The 21,455-nt window shown below is 44.4% G+C and overlaps 1 protein-coding gene across 2 annotated transcripts in view; it reads left to right on the top strand.

Moving 5' to 3' along the window:
* Positions 1-12,042: 12,042 nt before the first annotated feature.
* The window catches only part of DMD (dystrophin), a 1,341,705-nt gene continuing 1,332,292 nt past the window's right edge, over positions 12,043-21,455 (top strand). The window contains exon 1 of one of the 2 annotated variants that reach the window (XM_075430270.1): positions 12,043-12,068. The gene's annotated coding sequence lies outside the window, so the exon portion shown is untranslated. The remainder of the gene's footprint in view (positions 12,069-21,455) is intronic. The other variant, XM_075430262.1, reaches the window with a different exon arrangement.

The raw sequence follows: 21,455 nt of genomic DNA, 5'->3' as shown, positions 1-21,455 counted from the left end.
TTAAAAAAATAACTGTGCAATTCCTAGGGCTCCTTGAAAAAAACACCAAACAGAAACGCCCCACGCATGTCAAGAGAACAATTTTATGAGAGAAAAATATTGTTTTGTGTAAATGGAAATGTTTTGTCAGGGGAGATTTTACAACCTCATGAGTTTCAGAACAATTATTTTTTACTTTCTCATTTGAAACTTTCTATTTTCATCCCAATAATGTCAAAATATTTCATTCTAGTATTGCTAAAATATTTCTTTTGGTATATTGTGTTGTAATGTTTTGTCACTATGAAATACATCTGAATGGTAGCTAAGAAAAACATTTTGGCAATGTCACCACAGTGCTTTCATACTAACACATTTTAAACTTTCCATTACATGAAACAGTAATAGAGTTACACTTTTAGCACAGTTCAGGATAAAACCAGTAAAATTTTAGAATTTCCCGTGAGATCTAGTAAGTATTTTAAATTGGAATTCAAATAAAACAGTAAAGTAGTGTTTGAGTGGATTTGTGGTGGGTTTTTTCCTTTCTTTCTTTGTCTCTCTCTCTTTTTTGTTTTGTCATTACTCTGGAGTGGATCTGACAAGGATCTGGTTTTTCACGTACTTCTTTTACGTACTTCCATTAATTTTATGGGAACTGATGAACTTAAATTAATGGGGATGATGGTTATTATTAGTAAGTATAAATACTCTTTTTTTCCAGCATGGTACTATTTGAGAACACTATTCTCAAATGGGTAAAGCAAATCAAACGACACAACTATTTAATACAAGTGCTGATTTCAGGGACATTCAGTGCCAGAGGTAGTAATGAGCAGAGATGTAGCAGGGAGATAGTCACCTCATGAATATGGAGTTTACTGTAAACCCTGCTCAGTGGGGTTTATACTCTTTTTCAGCCAATCTTCCCATTAGCACTCTACTCTTTTGATTAGCCCAAAAAATAGAGTTGGACTCTGCATTTGCTAATGTCGACTCCATGCATAAACACATCTGCAGAGTGAGAACCCAGCTGCCAATTTCCTTACCAGAAATACAGAAAACTGTTGTAACATAACAGCTGATAGCAAAAGGGATGTTGGATAAAGGATAAAACATTATAGAGCTGAAGGAATGGTACTAACAAGTTGAAATGAGAACTCTTGCAGTTGTTCTAAAAGTTTCATTGACTACTGGATTTAACCTATCCCCGTTGGCCCAGCTGTACTTAAATGGTGTAACTGTTAGCATTGGAAAGGGGGATGTCTTTCTATTAATGATTTCATTTTCATCAGCCTCATTCCTACGGTGAGTATTTGTTTTTGCAGCCATAGTGATGAAATACAGGAGTTGTAGCTGACAGGCTGAACTACGTAACACATAAAAGATGAACAGGACCCATGTACAGCTACATGCCCACATTACCACCCTGCCATGAACTGGGAGGGAAGTAGAACTGCTGGATGCCGCCCAGCTGACACCTGCCTGCCTGCACGCCTTAGTTACACACGCAGTGTCCGTGCCTCCATTTCACTCCTTTTATTAACAACCAAAAAGGAAAACATTTGTATATTAAAGAATAATATTGTATTAGAAAATAGATGTCAGGGACTGTTATTTCATAAGTCCTCTGCAGACTCTGCAAGGAACTAACCTGGGACAATGGTGGTCCAGTAGCAATTTTTTCCATGTAAAACAGCAAGAGGATATTCAGAGCCATTTTAATTTCCAGCTCCATCACAACTTTGTTAAGTTCCAATAACAATAAATGGCAAGAATGAAGAAAAATACCAGCATATATACATATATATACATAAACACATATAGTGAGATCATCTTACCCCTGAACATGCATGTGTTCTGTGTTTACCTCATTGCAGTGGGCCAATAAATAGGTGGAAATAAACTATTTTATTTTACTTTCTGTTTGCAAAGCAAATTGATGTCTACTTGAGGGAAGACCGGTTACACATTTCCCAAGTTGCTCATTGCTCTTTCTTTGAATGTCTGCTTACACTTGCATGTGCATCATGCATCTGGCGGCAGGCTCTGAGCCTCAAATGATTTCAGCTCAAAGCCTTCCGGTGCAACAGAGAAACTTGTTTGTGGTGCTAGCTCCAAAAAGATGATTGCATTGGACAAGCTGCTCCCCGTCCAGGCCATATCAACACCGCTTTGTCAGGTCTTTTGCAGCAACCACCCAGGTACAATGCACTCGGGATCCATCATTGGATAAACGCGCTTACAACCCACAGCAGTCCTTCTTTCCTGGCCCATTGAAATATATGGAGAAAGCAGGAGGTTTCGTGGCGAGAAGCAGCCCCTCTCTGTGCACAGCAGGACCTTTCTGACACAGTAACAGCCAGAGGAGATAGCCTGGTCCCTGCGAGACGCAGCCCTCGAGCTGTGCGGAGGCAGCTGCAGCTCCGGGGGCAGCTGGGCAGTGGGCTGCCCCTGGCCCCAGGCCTGCCACCCCGCGCCAGCGCCGCTGTTTCCCTCCGCAACACCAGGAACGTCCACGTGTGGTGGGGCACGGTTGGTCTGGACGGCGAGCCTCGCACACGCAGCGGCTCGGAGAGGGCAGGCGAAAGTCGGGTATAGGCCCCCGCGCTGGTCATACATGTCTGATTCTCTGTCCTTTAGGTCAGCCTGGGAGATGACCGTGTTTGTTAGACGTATTTCTGCTACTTTGTCTGTAACTGTATGATACCACGCATGCAGCAGCTTAACCCAAAAACCCTTTAACACGGTCCGCCATTTGCATGTTGTCAGGCTCCTGAGGACACCCCCAGCCCTGCCTGCCCCTGCCCAGACCCCCGGGGCTCCCCCTGCCCATCCACAACCCAGGACCCCCCACCAGCCCCTGCACTTGCCCCAGCGATGCCGCAGCAGGGCTGGTGCCCGACTCCTCACGGCGCTGCCCTGCCCAGCCACGGGCGCTGCCGAGCTGGGCCCGTGTCCCAGCCTCAGCCACCCACAGCCCAGGGAGGGAGGTGCCCCATGCCCAGGGCTGGGGCTGCCCCCATGCCCCCCAGTTCCCTGCTTCTGGCCAGGGCAGTGGGATGGGCCCAGGCCACCAGACCCTGCCCCGATGACCCCACAGGGAGCCCCTACGTTCCCAGCCCCAGACCCCACAGGAGACACCCTGCTCCTGCTACGCCCGGAGATGTGTAAGAATAGTCAACCAAGTATAAAATCAGGTTTGTCCTGAGGTGTTTAAGGACCACGGCCATGCTGAGTGATTCATATGCAAAGTGATTTCTGACTGTGCGCATGAAGTTTGCCGGCAGAATACATCAGTGCTTTGCAGAGATACAACTACACCTGGGTTTCTTTTAATGATTCAAATATAAGAAATTGGGTTCAATGCACTGGGCATATATATATCTTCCTCACAAACATTTGAAAGTCTGAAATACTGCCTATAGTGCTAGGAGCAGAAAAATGTATTATTGAGTTAATATATAACTTGGCCAGGCTTCCTAATATATTTTAATCATGAACAGATCTCACTAAATGCTTCCTTTTAACTCTGCAGGTAACTGAAGAATTTCACAAGAAAAGAATGACCTCTTACTGTGCTTTTTCCTTCATTTCTGTCAAGAGGAAAGATCCAAATGTGTCTTTCTAACTTCCCCAATCCCTTTTAGTCATTAGCCCTTCAATCTACATGCAATTATTTAAAACATTTTGGTGGAAATCCCTCTACTATCACAATGATTTATCAGAGCAGTTGCTTCACAGTTGACAGGTCAATCTATAGATACACTTGAGGATGACTATAATTTAAAAGTCCCTGACAAAATATCATTTAAAAATAGTTTTTTGTTGCATATATTTTGCACGGGAATTTAGTGCTTGCTGAAAATCCCTGACAGTCAGTCGGGTAAGATGAAGTCTGGCTTTCTCCATAGAGAGGTACTTGATTGCAAAAACCCCAAGTGAAGCCTTGCTCCAACACCAGTCTTAAAAGAGGCAGGTATTTAATCTCCATAGATACTTCGCGGTCCTTGGATTTGCTGGGAGAACCAACACGAGAGTCAATTAGTTCCCATTTATACTGTGGCTCAGTAACGCACAAACATGACTTGCTCAAATTGAATTGCGGCTGCACACTAATTTCACACAGACAAGTGAACAATCATGTACTGGTAATGATTATCAGCTGCTGCTGAGCTAGGCTAGATTTGTACCAGAGATCTGAAAAGTCTTTGAAAAGCCTTGCTAATTAACCTCAGGTTAAAAAAAGCCTCTAAATTCATGCACACCTGGACTGGTAACTACAATTTTAAAAACACTGGAAAAACTAGACTAGCGCAGTTGCTCTATCCCTTCTCCTTTTCAGAAGTTTAACCATTTAAGAAAATGCCTTACACGTGTTATGCTCCATTCTCAAGCTGCAGCCCATCCAGTATCTCCAAAAATTTTTACTCAGCTCCAATCTTTTTGCTTCTTTAACAACAGTTTCAGAAGTCCCTGTCATGGCTCAAGGGTGCAAGTTCATTAACATCACTCCTTAGGATGACATTTTCCTTCTTAGGCAGTATTGCTTATAAAAGGGAACTAAGTGCAATGGTACCAACAAGGACACGGTGAAGCAGAAATGCTTGATCACTGGCTTTTCTTTGCAACCCTTTGCCAATTTGTCTAGAAACCGGTACTATACTTAACACAATGCTGGGTCATTTTCATTAATGCTTGTGAATTTTCTGCTTCAAGTGTATGACACTCAGACCAAGACTTTGTATTTTCATTTGTGTTCCAATGTTTGTTATATAAATTCACTACAGAGGTCATTACAGGACTACCATTTGCATATTACTTCTATCTCTACTCCTATTCCTGAAGTTAAACTAGTGCATTCACACATATGCAAGACTAAGAAAATGGAGACTGAAACTCTTAACTAGAACTTGTGAAGGTTATTCAGATCAGAAACTCTATTTGTCAGCCACATACATTTTCATTTTCCCTTTTTCTATCTTCCCCTTGCTTTTTTGCACAATGCTCCAAGACTTCCTGCTCTGGTATTTTTTTGACTGAAGAAAAAAGTTCTTCTAAGCATAAAGAACAAACCATAACCTGTGCATATAATCATGCAAACGCCACACATAGTGAACCATTCTTTAACTGTATCTCTGTAAACTGTAGCCCCAGCAGATGCTCCCAAAAAATAATGGACAAGTTTAAAACAAAATCAAATCCAGCTTGCACTAAAACCAATAAGACTTTTGTCCGAAACTTTTAGGGGAATCATGATTACTTATTACAGGAAGTGCAACATTGTTATACCAAAAAAACCACAAAACGCAATGATTTGTGTTTCAACCTACTACTACAACGCTATTGAGAAGACTGGAATCTGGGAGAAGGAAACATTCTTTGCGTTTGGTGACATCTTATTTTGAGTAATGATGAGGACTCTCTGGAAATAAAAGAATTCATACATGAACTGAATATTCCTTTGATTTGATGGGCAGTTTTGTCCAAGTGTAGGTATGTTTATACTAGATTATTTGCAATAGAAGGAGCATAAAGATTTGTTGAAGAATACTTTAAAAATGTTAAATAGACTATTTCATTGAAGTCTGCATTGTAGACACAGCAGTGTTGAATTCAGATTATTGTGACAATCTCGTTTTGTCCACAAAAGTTTCCAACAGGCTCTCCAAGTGAGAAAATATCCAATACTCCGGCTTTGGAAAAAGGTCCCTAATGGTCCCTAATTCTTATAAATTAGAAATGAGAACTACACATCTAAATATCTTTGTGGATAGGGACCTAAATATTTAAGCATTTACTGCATATGACAGCATAAGCCAAAAGATGCCTAATGATAGCTATGAAAATGTAATTAGGCACTGCTTCACAGAGAGTGCTTAAGTCTATGCATGAGGCAATGCTGATTGCCTTTGTAAATATGGTTATGAGGGCTGTAACTGATGTTATTTTGTAACTTTGTAGTAGAAGGGCTTTAATACAGGATACGTCATTGTGCAATAAATAATTCCTTTTGGCATTTATTTTTATTTAGTTTCAGTTACTTAAAGGCCTTTTTATTAAAGATTCAACATACATTTTTCTCCAGAATTAAGTACACTAAAAATCAAATCTAAAGTAAGCATTTCACAGCACTGCTTTGTATGTATAACTTTCTACTAAATCTTCAATTTTACAAGCATTGCAGCAGTAAAAATGCAGAAGAAAGGCATAGCACTATCCATCACAAGCACAGTTTCATAAGGAAGAATGACAAGATTTTGTGCAGTTTGCACCAGCATTTGTGTTCCCAGGAGGTAAGCAGGTCACCAATTTAGTAAGTACTTATCAGTAAATAAGCTTTCAGGTTTTTTACTCTATTTAGAGTGCTGACTTTCAGTATTGCTTGAATAGATTATAAAACTAATTCTACGATGAAAACCAAGCTTTTAATTAGCTGTGACAAAAACCTACATGCAGTCTTGAATAGAAGTTATGAAAGATGGAAAGAAATTACCTCTTTATTTTCAGTACCAGTAGAGCCTCATTTTCAATTTATACCATGTGCTTCTTGTTAGCTGAGGGAGTTGCCATAAATTAGTTAGATCAGATGAACTCTGTAACACAACCACAAATCGTTTTTGCTTCAAAGCAATCATTTTAGAGCATAAATTATCACAAGGAAAGCTTTTATGTATTTTTTCTTACTGATTGTTTATGCATCTTGATTTATAAAATAATTAGAAAATAAATGTGAGTATCAGAATCCAACGTAGCCAAAGAATCGGTTTTAATATGGCATGGGTCATGTACTGTGGGCAGAATAAATAACAACTTTTTTTTTCAGGGTCTTTTTTTCTAGATTGGGTTTGACTTTTACAAACAGCTTCCTTGCCTAGCTTAACCAAGCCGCAGAAAAAGTTCTGAAGTATCCCAAAGGGCCTAGCAAAGCCAGAATGTGAAGTGAACCACTGGAAAAGGCATGCACAATTTTGTAGGATTTAAAAAAAAATTTGATCTAGAATGTTAAATCTTCTCCTAAATTTTTTGACCTTTTTTCACAAGGAATGAAATTACCAACCTGAAAGTCAGAACCCCTTCCCATAGAAGCTTTTGGTCATATTTTAGTATTTATTATGTTGCATATATTAATGAAAATAGTGGATAAAGGCTAATTTTGAACAAGGAAATGCTTGTTCCAACTCACAGTTGACAATAAGCAGCCACCTCAACATGAATAATAACAAGTTTGCATTTGAACATGCAACTAAAAACAATCGGTATATTTAAGTAGAATCAAAACATAGATATGCCTGTACGGATAGATACTCTGTCACGCAGAACTGCTAACCTCAGACTCTGATCATATTTTAGAGTCTATTATTAAGCCAATAGTTTGCTGAAGTGAGCTTTTAGTAATCTTCAAATATAGCATTAAAACATATTGTTCATCCTAAAACGTAGCATCTAAACGAAGGCCTCCCTAGTATTTGAATCAATCAGCCCCAGCTTTTGACAAACCACTAATCAAATAGTTTTAATAGCAGACATTACAAACACAGGATAAGATGTTTTCCATGGGTGACTACAAACCAAGTGAAACTTGCTTTCTGGAAAAAGAACGGACTAGCAAGGGTTGCTAGTTAGTGCTTAGCATCATCGATCCTGAACATACTGTCTTCATCCTTATGTAACAACCAAAGTACATGCTACATACACATATATACACACACACGTAAGTACACGCACTCATGTGCACACACACGTCTGCCCAAAGAGCAAGGTTTTCAAAGCTGCATGTCAAGCATTGGCCATCAAAACCACCAGATTTTTGTTTGTATTTTTTTCACACACAGTACGTACTTTAGTTTTGGAAATGATAGTTTCAATTAAGGTGCAAAGACTTGACATTTTTCAGAATCTACAGAGTGTGTTGAATGGAGGTTCTGCAGTGCTGCAGGAATGAACGCGATCTTCCAAGCGCTTAAAACACACGTGTACTGCTGCTCAAATCAGTGAGAAGAAATTTGGATGTATATGATTAAACAAGGTGTCCCAAACTCATCTCTTCGCTATTTGGCTGTTGTGACATGACAAAGACATTTACTGTGACATTTCAGGGCCTCAGCAGAAAAAGCTCTTCATGATTAGAATAATGGTTCTGAGAAAGAAGCTTATAGACCCTTTTTTTTCCCTGTTATTAACATTATGGAATAAATATCACAGAATATGACAGAATAGTAGGGGTTGGAAGGGACCTCTGTGGGTCATCTTGTCCAACCCCCCTGCCGAAGCAGGGTCACCTACAGCAAGCTGCACAGGACCTTGTCCAGGCGGGTCTTGAATATCTCCAGAGAAGGAGACTCCACAACCTCCCTGGGCAGCCTGTTCCAGTGCTCCGTCACCCTCAGAGGGAAGAAGTTCTTCCTCATGTTCAGACGGAACTTCCTGTGCCTCAGTTTGTGCCCATTGCCCCTTGTCCTGTCACTGGGCACCACTGAAGAGCTTGGCCCCATCCTCCTGACACCCACCCTTCAGATATTTGTAGGCATTTATAAGGTCCTCTCGCAGCCTTCTCTTCTTCAGGCTGAACAAGCCCAGTTCCCTCAACCTCTCCTCGTAGGGGAGATGCTCCAGTCCCCTCACCATCCTTGTAGCCCTCCGCTGGACTCTCTCCAGTAGCTCTTCATCTTTCTTGAACTGGGGAGCCCAGAACTGGACACAGTACTCCAGATGAGGCCTCACCAGGGCAGTGTAGACGGGAAGGAGAACCTCCCTCGTCCTGCTGGCCACACTCTTCTTGATGCACCCCAGGATCCCATTGGCTTTCTTGGCAGCCAGGGCACACTGCTGGCTCATGGTTAACCTGTCGTCCACCAGGACACCCAGGTCCCTCTCCGCAGAGCTGCTCTCCAGCAGGTCTGCCCCAAGCCTGTACTGGTGCATGAGGTTGTTCCTCCCCAGGTGCAGGACCCTGCACTTGCCCTTGTTGGACTTCATCAGGTTCCTCTGCCCAACTTTCCAGCCTATCCAGGTCACGCTGAAAATTATTTATTGAAAGAATGTAATATATGTTGGTCTAGTGTTTTACCTTGATTTGGACTTCAGAAGTTTAAATACTTAAGAAAATTTTGTGATTAGATAAGCTTCCTGGAGACCTGCACTGTCTCAAACCAGAACTCTGTTTGTGGGGAAAAAATACCCACAAGCAGAATGATAACAAACACTGTGTGAAATACTGCAGAAAGTGGGAAATTCTTACCAGAGATACTCCGAACTTAACTAACAGCAGTGCTGCAAACATATATATATATATATATATATATATATGCGTCTGTGCATATATAGAGATAGATATATATTTGGGCGTACCAGCTAGCGCTTGCAGAACTGGGATGCGGATGTCTTAGCCCCGAAATCTCATCTACTGCACACTAAGAGACCGTGTCTGCTCATAAAATTAACCAAATCTGTTAAGATTTCTGGCACTGAAGTACTGCATACAATCTTGCTGCGTCTGTAAAACAAAGCAGAACAGATTCGGCATTTAGTTAAGCTAGTGTTCCACTGTCATCAAATTACAGTAACAAGATTTTGGCTACTGATACAGGCAGGCTGGAGTGACAGAAGTGTCAGTCATGAAATTTTTGTCTCTGTCCTGAGCGGCTTCCTTCTATGTTCCTCTTACAGAAGAACAGTGATCAGAACTTGGCCACAAAGAGGCAAAACCATCTTCCCTCCGTTCTGCCCTCGGAAACAGACAGGAGATGAGCTGGAGTAAGACGAGGTAAGCAGCTACACAGTCTGTCCACGTGGGTTTTAAAGACAGAACAGACAACATACGGGAGGCTCTGGATCAGCTGTTGAGGAACACACGAATCCCATTTTAAGATCTGCAATGCTATGCGTATTATGGGGGAGAGGGAGGCGTGTGCCAACTGCTCTCCTCCCTAAAGCATCAGAACGCGGAAAGAAAGTCCACTTAAAAATGAGAGGCAGAGGTCGAGAAAACAAGACGTAGGGAGACAGACACAAATTACCGAATGTCTGGATTGCTGTGGGACTGGGAGAATCTAGCTGACAGCTTGGGAAAAACTTGGGGGTGGGCGATAACAGGGCGGTGATATTGGAGGAGAAACTCCAGACTCTCCTCGCTGCAATTTGATCTCAGTCAGGTTTTCTAGCAAGAACCCCTGTGGTGGGAGCCAAAATTGCATCACTGGAAGTTTGTGAGAGTTGGCACACACCAGGGGTGACCAGAGGGAATTGAAAATGCGAATATGGACGAAGAAATATGATATCTCTCCCCTGAATAATCTGAGGACAATTTCATGCCTTTTTCTGAGTGTGAGTAATGCTTTTATATTATTTAAAGCTGGCAACACTTCACTCTTTTCCCACTCACTTTGTTTGAGTAAGAAACTCTGATCATCACAAAGCTGAAAAATACTTTTGGAAATACCAGAATGCACAAAACTTCCCACCTGCCTGACCTCACGCGACTCTTCAGGAATGACCAGAGGGCAGAACCGAGCCATGAAACAGCACCTGGCTGGAGGGCTGTGCCCCACAGCTCCACACGGGGATGGGCCCCTTTCCTCAGGATCTGACCACCACCATGTGCCTTGCTGCCTATAAAAGTCTTCCTCTAACTGTTCGTTGTCTCTGACCTGGTTTTCTTACCTAGTTTTATTCCATTTTATTCTATTTAAGTCTGTTGTCTTCAGACAAGTAAGGTTCTGACACACTCGGGCATACGTGGAGATTCAAGTCCCTTCTCTACGCACAGTGCCAGTGACAGCATACATCCTTCCTACGGCTTACTCCTACTTCCCTGTCCCTCTGTATCTGTTCATGAATTATCTATGGATTGGTGCTAAAGCTGAGAAGCACTTAGGATAAATTTGTATGAAGTATGCCACATTGTTGTCCTACAAACTAACAGACAAAAACAGGTGATTCTCCGCCTTCTTAGCATCCATATTTTCAGGCACAGTTTTTAAGAGCTTGGGTTTCTGTCGGAGGGAGACCATGTATTTAATTACATGCCAGCACATTCATTTCGTGTGCCTGGTCGCTTCCCCCAGGAGGTGATGCAAGCTCCTCAGGGGCCTGGTGAGGTGCGGGAAGCTGAGCATGGAAGCCAAGCCCTGAACACCAGCATGGAGAGAAAACCGAGGGGAGAGGAATAACGGCGGGCTGGCGGCAGCCGACCAAACTGACGTTTAATGGAAGGGTGCAAGGAAGCAATGCCAGCGGGAAGCATTTTGTCCCGTGACTGGGATGCCAGTGGGCTAAGCTGCCCCTTTTCCATACTGAACACGAGGGGGGAAGTTTCCCACCTCCTCTTTTGCTGAGGACGAATGAAAGATCGGGCAAGCCCGCGGGTATCAAAGGGCCATCGCTCCAGGGGCTTCGGAGTGGTGCCACTTGGAGAGCTGTGCTGGACCTTCACCCCTCCGAGATGTGCAGGGCCCTCACTCCGGTGCGCTTTCCATTCGCCCCTGGGACCGGGCCCCCGGCCCCGCCACCCGGTGGGGCGGGCACGGCCGCTCCCCGGGGCTGGCAGGGCAGCGGGGCGCGGGGGGCTCCGGCGGCGCGGGACCCGCCCCGGGCAACGCGGCTCCCCTAAAGCCGCGCACCCCTCTGCCGGGGGGGCTCCTCCGCGGGAGCCGGCGCTGCCCGAGAGGGTCCACCCCAAAAAGTGGGAATCCCCCGCCGCCCTGCAGCGATGCGGTGCCTCAGTCTCCGTCCGTCCGTCCGTCCGTCCGTCCGTCCGTCCGGGCACAGCGCAGGCGGTGCGGCGCGGGCCGCGCAGCCGTTCCTGCCCCGCGTGGGGCCATTTGCTCGCTAATTGCTCCTCATCGACCGCGGGGCGGGGGCGGGGGGGGCTGGGGCGGGGGGGCCGAAGCCACCGCCCCGACTCTATTTCAGGGCGGGCGGCGCCGCCCGGCACCTGTCCCGGCCCGGGCTCCCTCCGCCCGCGTTCCCGTCCGCGGCCCCGCGCTCCCCGGGTATGGCTGAGGCGGGACGCCCCGGCCCTGGCCCCGCCGCTGACGAAGCCGCCGCCGCCGCCGACGAGTTCCGCGATATCATCCGCAGCCGCTCGGGTAGGCGCCGCTCCGCGCCGCGCCCCCGGAGAGCGCCGGGCCCGCCCGGGCGGGGCGGGCGGGCAGGGGGGTGCCGGCGGCCGAGGGGGGAGCGTGGGGGCGGCCGTTGGCTTTTTTTATTAGTGTTATTACTATTTATTATTGGCTCAACTTTCCCTCGCGGGGCAGAAGGGGGTCTCCCGCCGGCTGGCTGGGCGAATCGCGACTCTCGGCGTGACAGGAGCGGCGTTGGCGTGCGCGTCCCCTTGCGCCCATGAGTGTCTGCGCCCGTGGGCCCGTCCCCCGCCGTGGGCCGCGCCGGGCGAGCTGGCGGTGGCCGGGCCGGCGGAGCTGGCGGTGGGAGCAGCTGCGGCGCTCCCCCGGGGGGACGGAGACGAAGTTTCGGGCGGCCGGGCTGTCTTTGCTCAGCGCCGGGAAGAAACCAGACACGCGGCCGTGGAGGGGTTTGCGGGCTGTGCAGCGCGGGTGCGTGCGGAGCTGCAGCCTGAGTTAACTCTGCCGGGGGCTCTGTGTGCCTGCCCGGCGTACGGGCCTCGAAGTAACGGCATCCTGGCACGGTTAAGGGACTTTTTGAAAATTATTTGTGTCGCGTGAAGAAACGGCAACAAAGGGCTCGCCGTGTGTTATGGAATAATTAAAGCTGCTGCAGGAAATGTAACTTTGGAAGTGTTGTGGTGGTAGTAAGCAGGACTTGTGTTTTCTGTGACAGATTGAGCGAACGTTGTTTTTACTCCAGTAGCGTAAAGACACTCTTGCCGCAATCCTTGGTGCTTTCCCGCTGAAGTCTCAGTGGTGCAGTTTCTGGGTTGCAGATCTCTCCCTGTTGTAGCCAAGTGTTACTTCTCATGTTACCAGCTTATGGCACACTTCTCATGGTAGCTGCTCCTCCCTCAGCTTGGCGTTTAAAAGGTCGGGTATGGCCCTGCTGGGAGTGGGAAGTGGTGGGGTTGGGTGGCTGTTCAGGTTTTTTTTTCTTCCAAGACCAGCTTCTGGCTCCCATCTTACATCTTAGAGGAGGAGAAGGAAAAAAGTGTCTAAGCTGTCTCGGTAGCTGTTCCTGGTTAGGCTGGTGTATTCCCAGTTCTGTGCTTGGCTCACTTGGAGTTGGGGGGTGTAACATGCAGGATGAGTACAACACAAAGAAAAGCCCCCTTCATGTAAAGGGTTGTCTCTTTGGTGTGTGACCGTGTATCTGGGTTGTTGCTGGTTAGAGATAAGAGAACTTGAAGGCTGACAAAAAGAATATCATGTCCACATGACTTCCAGGAAGAAAAGTTGCATTTAGTAACTCTACTGCTAGATGCTTACAACTGTGAGCTGAGAAAGCCCTCTTTTCCCTTTTCTTTTATTTTTTCCTATAGCTGGTAACTACTTTCAATGTTCCGGTTGATTTCCCGTTCTAAAAATTCATAATTGAGAACAGGTACTCTGAAAAACTAGACAAGAAATGTTACCTATGCGTTTCCTTATTATCCCTTATATTGTCTATTTCCAAAAAATAAAAAAAGTCTGTTTCCAAATAAACTTTGGTGGCAATATGTTAGGTGTATCGTTTCATAAGTGTAAAATCTCAAATGGCTCTAAAATGTTCTTCTCGTTTCCTGCTATAAAGTAGTATTAGAATTTAGATGTTAGCAGTAGACATGGAGCAAACATTTGTGCTTCTTAATTGGACATAATTCCCTGGTCTGTTCTCTATGATGAATAAGAAACAGGATCAGTTTAAGGATCATAGAATTGTCACAGGTGTTTATAAGCCTGAAGAGATGAAAAAAGTCAATTTCCACAGTGATACTCAACACAGGTATACTTTTTTAGCAATATACCCCACAGTGATCTCTTACTCCTGCTTATCTTGCATTGTTATCATCTAACTTTGAAATGCATTGCTTAAAATCTCACTATGGGCTTGGGGAGAAATAATATATAACGAATAAACAGCTGTTTGTGCAAGTAAGCTGAGAACTTGGTGACATGATATTTGCAAGCTTGAGGATAGGTTTATTTTGTTTTGGCATCTTCTGAACCTGTTAGCTAGGTAATGCATTTCTAGAGCTGGGATGCTCCATTTTAGACATGCATTCACCTTGAACAACTTCGGACTGGAAGTCTTGGGAGGGCTTCTTGGGAGTGAAGTGCTGGCACAGCATTCTTAACCCCGTAGTCATAGTAAGGAGGCTAAATTTTTTTCTGGTGACATTTCCTAGGCCTGCAGAAAGGGTTTTATGATCCAGCAGGGAAGATCTTGGTGACTGAAAGTGAAGCTAGTGCAGTAAAATCCTTGGAGACTTAGGGCATCAGATACTGAAAGAGCTTTAAAAGGGGTTGTATCCCACTTGTTTTTCACTCTGTTTATATTAATTTCATGCTTCAGGGTTCTGCTGCTTTCTGGCATAGCATGGAGGACAACTTTGCCATCCTGAACACAAAGCTTGACCTCTTGTAGCTGTAGGTTTTGCCTTTTCATGAAACTAGAGAAAAGATAGGGTAGAACATGTTGATGTACTTGCTATATAAAGATATTCTACGCTACTATTTTTTGAGGTCTTATTCAAAAGTGCAGAGCACCAATATTTTAATGAGTTGAATAGGCTGATGCAGATAGCGTTAATTGGGGCATCCTACTGTCAATTCTAGGTAAAATAATTGGAACAAGTTATGAGGATTTACTTCATGTAAAGACAACAAAATAAAATCTTAAAATAAAGCTTGTTGGCGCAGTTTATGGGAAAGAAGGCTCTGTCAAATACTTTTTCTGTTAACAAATTTTCTTGATAAGGTAATTTCTCACAGAACATTGCAACACAAAAAAAATTAGTACTAGCAATAAAATGCCTAGTAAATTGTTGAAAAACCCACAAAACTGTTGTATTGCAAAAGCTGCCATCCGGGAATTGTAATGGAATTAGGTTATCCCTGTTGCATCTCCATGGGGATAATTACTAGCTTTGACACTAACTCATCTTTTGCTTTCACTTATATGGAATGGCTTGGGTTGCCTGGGCGTTTGAAGAAGATTCATGCAAAGACAAAGCTCAGGAGTGAGGAATGTAAGCTGTGCTGCCAGAGGGACTGCATTGGAGAAGAATTTAGTGGTCGCTGCAGGGCTCTGTTCAGTGTGTGCTTGTAGTGTTGCAACATAGGGAAAAAGATGTAGAAAAGTTGTTTTGGTTTTTGTATAGGGCATGGATGATTCTAGTATGAGAAATGTGTTTAAAAAAAAATCCACAAAAACTGAGATCTAAGGTGAATGTCTGTGGAGGTCAGCTAGTAATTTTTTAATCCTTTTTTGGGAGGTTACAGAAGTGACTTCACTACCTTGAGTATATTCATGGGCAGAAAATCCTGGATGCTGAAGGCCTAGCAGGGTGAGGCATAACAAGAAAAGAAAGGTGAAAGCTAACAAATTGAAGTTAAAGCATGTGATATCTTGAGCAGGTAAGATGGCTAACCTCTGGGTGTAGGCCCTCCATATCTAGAGGTGTTTGATCCAGCACTTCGTACTTCTTTTAGCTGAGCTTTATCCAAATGCAAGTTACTGGATCCATTTCTTAAAAGCCTATTGTAAATCATCAGTGTCATGGTGTCTTCTGGCCATAATGGTATTCATTTGTGAATCTTCTCTTAGCAGAAGAACATTTTCTACTTAGCTCTTCAGATTAGTGCTTGCCATCTGAACTGGGCCTTCCCCAGACCTGATAGACCTCGCTGACCCTTGCTGGTGTGGGCAGTGGGCTAAGATTGACCCAGACAGCTGTTAAGTTAGTATTAGCAAAAAGACAGTGTAGAAAACCTGCAAATGTGAATGTGTTTTGAGTTGCAGTCACTTCCTAAACCTTTATTAAACATGGCAGTCTAGGAGAGGTGCCTGAGGACTGGAGAAAAGCCAATGTCACTCCAATCTTCTAAAAGTGCAAGAAGGAGGACCCAGGGAATTACAGGCCGGTCAGCCTCACCTCCATCCCGGGAAAGGTGATGGAGCAACTCATTCTAGAGGTCATCATCAAGCAAGTGGAGGAAAAGAAGGTTATCAGGAGTAGTCAACATGGATTCACCAAGGGGAAGTCATGCCTGACCAATCTGGTAGCTTTCTATGATGGCATGACTGGCTGGGTAGATGAGGGGAGAGCAGTGGATGTTGTCTACTTAGACTTCAGCAAGGCTTTTGACACGGTCTGCCATAATATCCTCCTAGGGAAGCTCAGGAAGCGTGGGCTGGATGAGTGGTCAGTGAGATGAATTGAGAACTGGCTGAATGGCAGAGCTCAGAGGGTTGTCATCAGTGGTGCTGAGTCTAGTTGGAGGCTGGTAACGAGTGGTGTCCCCCAGGTGTCAGTACTGGGCCCAGTTTTGTTTAACTTCTTCATCAATGACCTGGATGAAGGGACAGAGTGTACCCTCAGCAAGTTTGCTGATGACACCAAACTGGGAGGTGTGGTAGATACACCAGCAGGCTGTGCTGCCATTCAGTGAGACCTGGACAGGCTGGAAAGTTGGGCAGAGGAACCTGATGAAGTCCAACAAGGGCAAGTGCAGGGTCCTGCACCTGGGGAGGAACAACCTCATGCACCAGTACAGGCTTGGGGCAGACCTGCTGGAGAGCAGCTCTGCGGAGAGGGACCTGGGTGTCCTGGTGGACGACAGGTTAACCATGAGCCAGCAGTGTGCCCTGGCTGCCAAGAAGGCCAGTGGCATTCTGGGGTGCGTTAAGAAGAGTCTGGCCAGCAGGTGGAGGGAGGTTCTCCTTCCCCTCTACACTGCCCTGATGAGGCCTCATCTGGAGTACTGTGTCCAGTTCTGGGCTCCCCACTTCAAGCAAGATGAGGAGCTACTGGAGAGAGTCCAGCGGAGGGCTACAAGGATGATGAGGGGGCTGCAGCATCTCTCCTATGAGGAGAGGCTGAGGGAGCTGGGCTTGTTCAGCCTGAAGAGAAGAAGGCTGAGAGGGGACCTTATAAATGCCTATAAATATCTGAAGGGTGGGTGTCAGGAGGACAGGGCCAGACTGTTTTCAGTGGTGCCCAGTGACAGGACAAGGGGCAATGGGCACAAACTGAGGCACAGGAAGTTCCGTCTGAACATGAGGAAGAACTTCTTCCCTCTGAGGGTGATGGAGCCCTGGAACAGGCTGCCCAGGGAGGTGGTGGAGTCTCCTTCTCTGGAGATATTCAAGACCCGCCTGGACAAGGTCCTGTGCAGCCTGCTGTAGGTGACCCTGCTTCAGCAGGGGGGTTGGACTAGCTGACCGACAGAGGTCCCTTCCAACCCCTACCATTCTGTGGATCTTTAATGTGTTGTACTTGATGTCATGCTTGTTGAGCACATGAAGGCTATGGTTAGGGAAATGGAAGTTGCAGAGCTTACTAACTCATCTGTGTGATTTAATTTCTCTGGAGGAACATGTAGTTGCCGTTGTCCAGAATTTCTTTCCTGGCTATACAGTAAAGTCTCACCACCAAGTCTAAAATGCATTTGGATGCTTTTTGCATTAAGATAATTGTTTTAAAATCCCATGAAATACAATTCAAAGCAGAGAATGTTTTTCTGCAATAAAAAGCTCCATGCCATAAAGACTTTCTCATCAATTTATTGAAGATTTAGATTTTATTATTGCTGTTGGAGAACTTACTATCTGTAGTCATGATTAGCAACAAAAATCCCTCTAACTTCTTCAGTCCCATACACTGCCTTTAGAAAAAGAGCTGGAAACCTCATTTGTTCTTAACCTCTAGCACAAAATTATGCAGATCCAGAGCAAGCTGCTGTTATGAAGTGTTGACTTTGCTTAGAAGAATGACTTGGTGTGGTTCAGAGTTTGTAATGACTCAATCCTTTTCATGTTTCCTTCTGCTAAGTTAGAATCATAGAATCATAGAAAGCTTTGGGTCGGAAGGGACCCCTAGAGGTCATCTAGTCCAACCCCCCCGCAGTGAGCAGACACACCACTAACTAGATCAGGTTGCTCAGAGCCCTGTCCAACCTGGTCTTGAATGTTTCCAGGGATGGGGCGTCCACTATGTCTCTGGGCAACCCGTTTCAGTGTTATACCACCCTATACAACCAAAGTTGAATGACTTGAGGTTTTGACTGGAAGACGACTGTTCAGGTCATAATATACAGAATAGCAATTGTTAGGAATTAACACTATGCATTATTAAACAAGTACGTATCCTGGACACTTGGTTTCCTATTCTACTTTAGTGCTGTAAAAAGGTATAAATACAATGTATAGTGGTGATACATATGGTTGAATAGGCATAGTGGTTCTTCTCCCTTCTTTCTCCTCCTTTCTTCTTCTGCCTTTCCCCTCCTTCACTGGTGTGGAGGCTGTAGGTGACTAGAGCTGTTGGTACATACCCCAAACTGGGTACCTTGAGTGGGTACTTCTCCCTCAGACACCCAGGGACCCAACAAAGTTCCTTGAGTTCGTCGGCGTGGAGGAAACAGCACAGGACTGGGCTCTGCCATTTGGCTGAAGCACACATTGTGATGCCTGGTGAACACTAGTGGTGTGTCTGATGGGAAAACAAATAGATTGACTAATGATTCCACATAACAAAGCGTACATGCTGTATGCAAGGTGTGGTAGCTTGCTGACTGGGGGAACCTTGTCTGCCAGTGCATCTCTGCTGTGCTGAGCACCGTGATGTGAGTGTGCTGAGGGCCGGGACACAGCCTTTGCTGTGCCCGAATGTACATGCTGCTCCCTGCCAGAGTGTCGAAGTGGCATTTGTGAAATGCTTCTGGGCAAGGAGATGAAAGTGATATCTCAGCTGAACCTGTCTGAGCTTTGACATGCTTGTGCGGCATTGCTACCCCAGCTGTGGAGCTGGATCCCTTTCAAAAATAAAAGAAATACCTGTGTGGCTGCTGAAGGTGGAGATTTGGCTCTGAATTGCAGCTAGTGGTCTGCAGTGAAGGGAGACTTGTATGTCATATCTCTGTTCCTAAAAGTGCAGTGTGTGGGAAGAACTGTGGCTCTTGTCCAAAATGGATGTAGAGAGGTTGAGCCAAGCTACTATATGAGGGAAAGCACAGACAGAGTTGGTGGACATGAAGTCCAAGCATGTGTTAAAATAAATGTATCATACTTATTTATACATAAGTATTTTTACATACAAAATTTGTTTTTGGATGGGTATAGTTTCATGTCACTTAAAGAAAGAACAGTGGTGCCGATAACTCTGAAACAGAATTAAAAAGTGGATTTAAACTGTTCAGAGCCCTAATTCCTGGCCTTTCCTCTTCAACCATGGTTTTGTGGGGCACTGGTAGCATGCAAAGCAATTGTAGGACAAAAGCTGCTGGTGATGCGGTAGCAATATCCTCCTTGTTCATCCCTCTTCAGGATGTAATTTGCTTGGTCTAACATGCAGAATGAAGTCAAGTGGATTTTTTCCCTATTTATGCATTTAAAAAGCATAGGGCCTGGTGTTTTCAGAAGTGCTGATCGCTTGAGGTGTCTGTTGGTACTTGGTCATTTCAGCTGAACAGAAGTGGGCGGGGAGGGAAATCACTCCTAAAAGCATTACCAAAATGTTTCAAAACTTCATTCTCGTTAAGCAGTAGTCTCTTTGAAATAAAAAACGCTCACTTTTAAGTCATGGTAAAAGGTGGTCTAAACAGCAGTTTAGTGAAGATATTGATATCTTGCTCTCTAAATAAATGTGTTTTTCCAAATTGTCTGCCCTCTGTGTAGTGTTGCCTTGGCAACAGTGTTTTTGTATGTTAAGAAGTTCTGATATTTCAAATGCAAAACTAAAGAAACACTATAGGTTTCTTAAGCTGGCTTTAGAAATGCAACATCTGTAAACAGCTAGCATTTTAGCTAGGTAAGTGCAGTATGTGGGCTTTCTCTTGTGTATGACAGCTGATTCTATCCTGTGGATACGTACCCCTATCTTGTGATTAACTTAAGACTTGTTGGATGTTTAAAGGTAGGGGATTTATTTTCATTAAAGGTGTCTCCTGCAATTTGGATCTCAGATTGAGAGCGCTCAATTGAACACTTACGCTGTCTCTCCCTTTTTAAAGGTAGGAATAATCACTGACTTGAAGGAAGTGGTGACTTCTGGGGGGGTGGGGAGGGGTCATCAGCAGGGAGGGAGAAGCTACCCTGGCATTAAGTAACTTTGAAGTACTACTGTCTTCCTTGTGAAATCTAACCTGTCTGCTGCCATGTGCCAATGTCTTGCCAAGTGGCACTCTGTTGAATCTATGCAATTACTGCAAATAAAACCCCACTTCCTATTTCTGGAGCTTGATGGGCGTTGTGCTGTTTTGTGTAATCTGGCAGAAGTATTGTGCTGAAATTCAAGGTTAGTTTTATGCTGTCTTTATCCTCTGTGATTGATATCAAGAGTACAATGGGATTGAGTTATGCTGTGGCATGCAATCAGATACCATAAATAGTATTATCTACATAAAGTCTTGGAAGTGGATGCTGGGCTGCTTCTAAAGTGCACTTTGGCTTGGATATTGAAGCGGTAGTTTGGATCATCATTTTTTAAACATCTGTTTATTAGGCAGATAATATATACTGGTTAACTTATTTTCTTGTTCAGAAGACTGATTGAATTGTAAAGAAATAGACACTAACTAAAGCAAGTTTGTATTTTGTTGGTAGCTTGCAAAAGCTCTTTGTACCCTTGTACATGGTCCTTATCAAAGAGGAAGTGCACTCTTATTGAATTATTTAGGACTTTTGTCCTGTCCAGCAATTTTCATTTCCACCTTTTTGCCCAAGGAGAAAAAGGAACAAAGCAATGTAAATCAGACTTTCCCCAAACTTAGAGTTCTGCCTAAGTTTAAAGTAATGATGGCGAGGAGGAGCTGTTAAGAATGTGAATAAGTGAAAACTTCTGGATGAGCTGTGGCCCCAAAGAAGCTTGCTGCAAAGAATGTCTGGCCTCCCTTATTCAGAAGGCAAGAGATATTTTAGGAAATATCTAACTTTTATCTTGAGGCAGTATATTAACAAGCAATCATTGAAGCAAAAACTGTTACTTAGCTGTGATTTCATGACTTTGTGATGTTAGCTTTTTGCTAGCTGATGGAGTCTGCCCTTTTCATTTTCTCCAATGCAAAGAGAAACTTGTTATTTTGATGTTTGGAATTTATCAAGCTGCTTACAAATGGATTAATATGACATTTCAACTTTATGTCATAAGATAGGTAGAAGTAGGCTAGCATAAGAAAGGTTATCTAATAAATTTATATTAAATAGTATTTTTGTTCTTGGTAGCCCACATCTGCCGAGAACCATCTTCATGAGCTGTCTTCAGCCTTTCAGGCTGCATTTAGAGTGTGAAGCACAAATGTGTTGCACCTATGACCTACACCTATTTCTTTAGTCCCAGGTGTGACTTACAACTCTAGGGGCATCCT

This window comes from Opisthocomus hoazin, chromosome 1, assembly GCF_030867145.1.
Source record: "Opisthocomus hoazin isolate bOpiHoa1 chromosome 1, bOpiHoa1.hap1, whole genome shotgun sequence".
NCBI classification, from domain to species: Eukaryota; Metazoa; Chordata; class Aves; order Opisthocomiformes; family Opisthocomidae; genus Opisthocomus; species Opisthocomus hoazin.
This window is presented reverse-complemented; position numbering and strand designations above follow the sequence as displayed.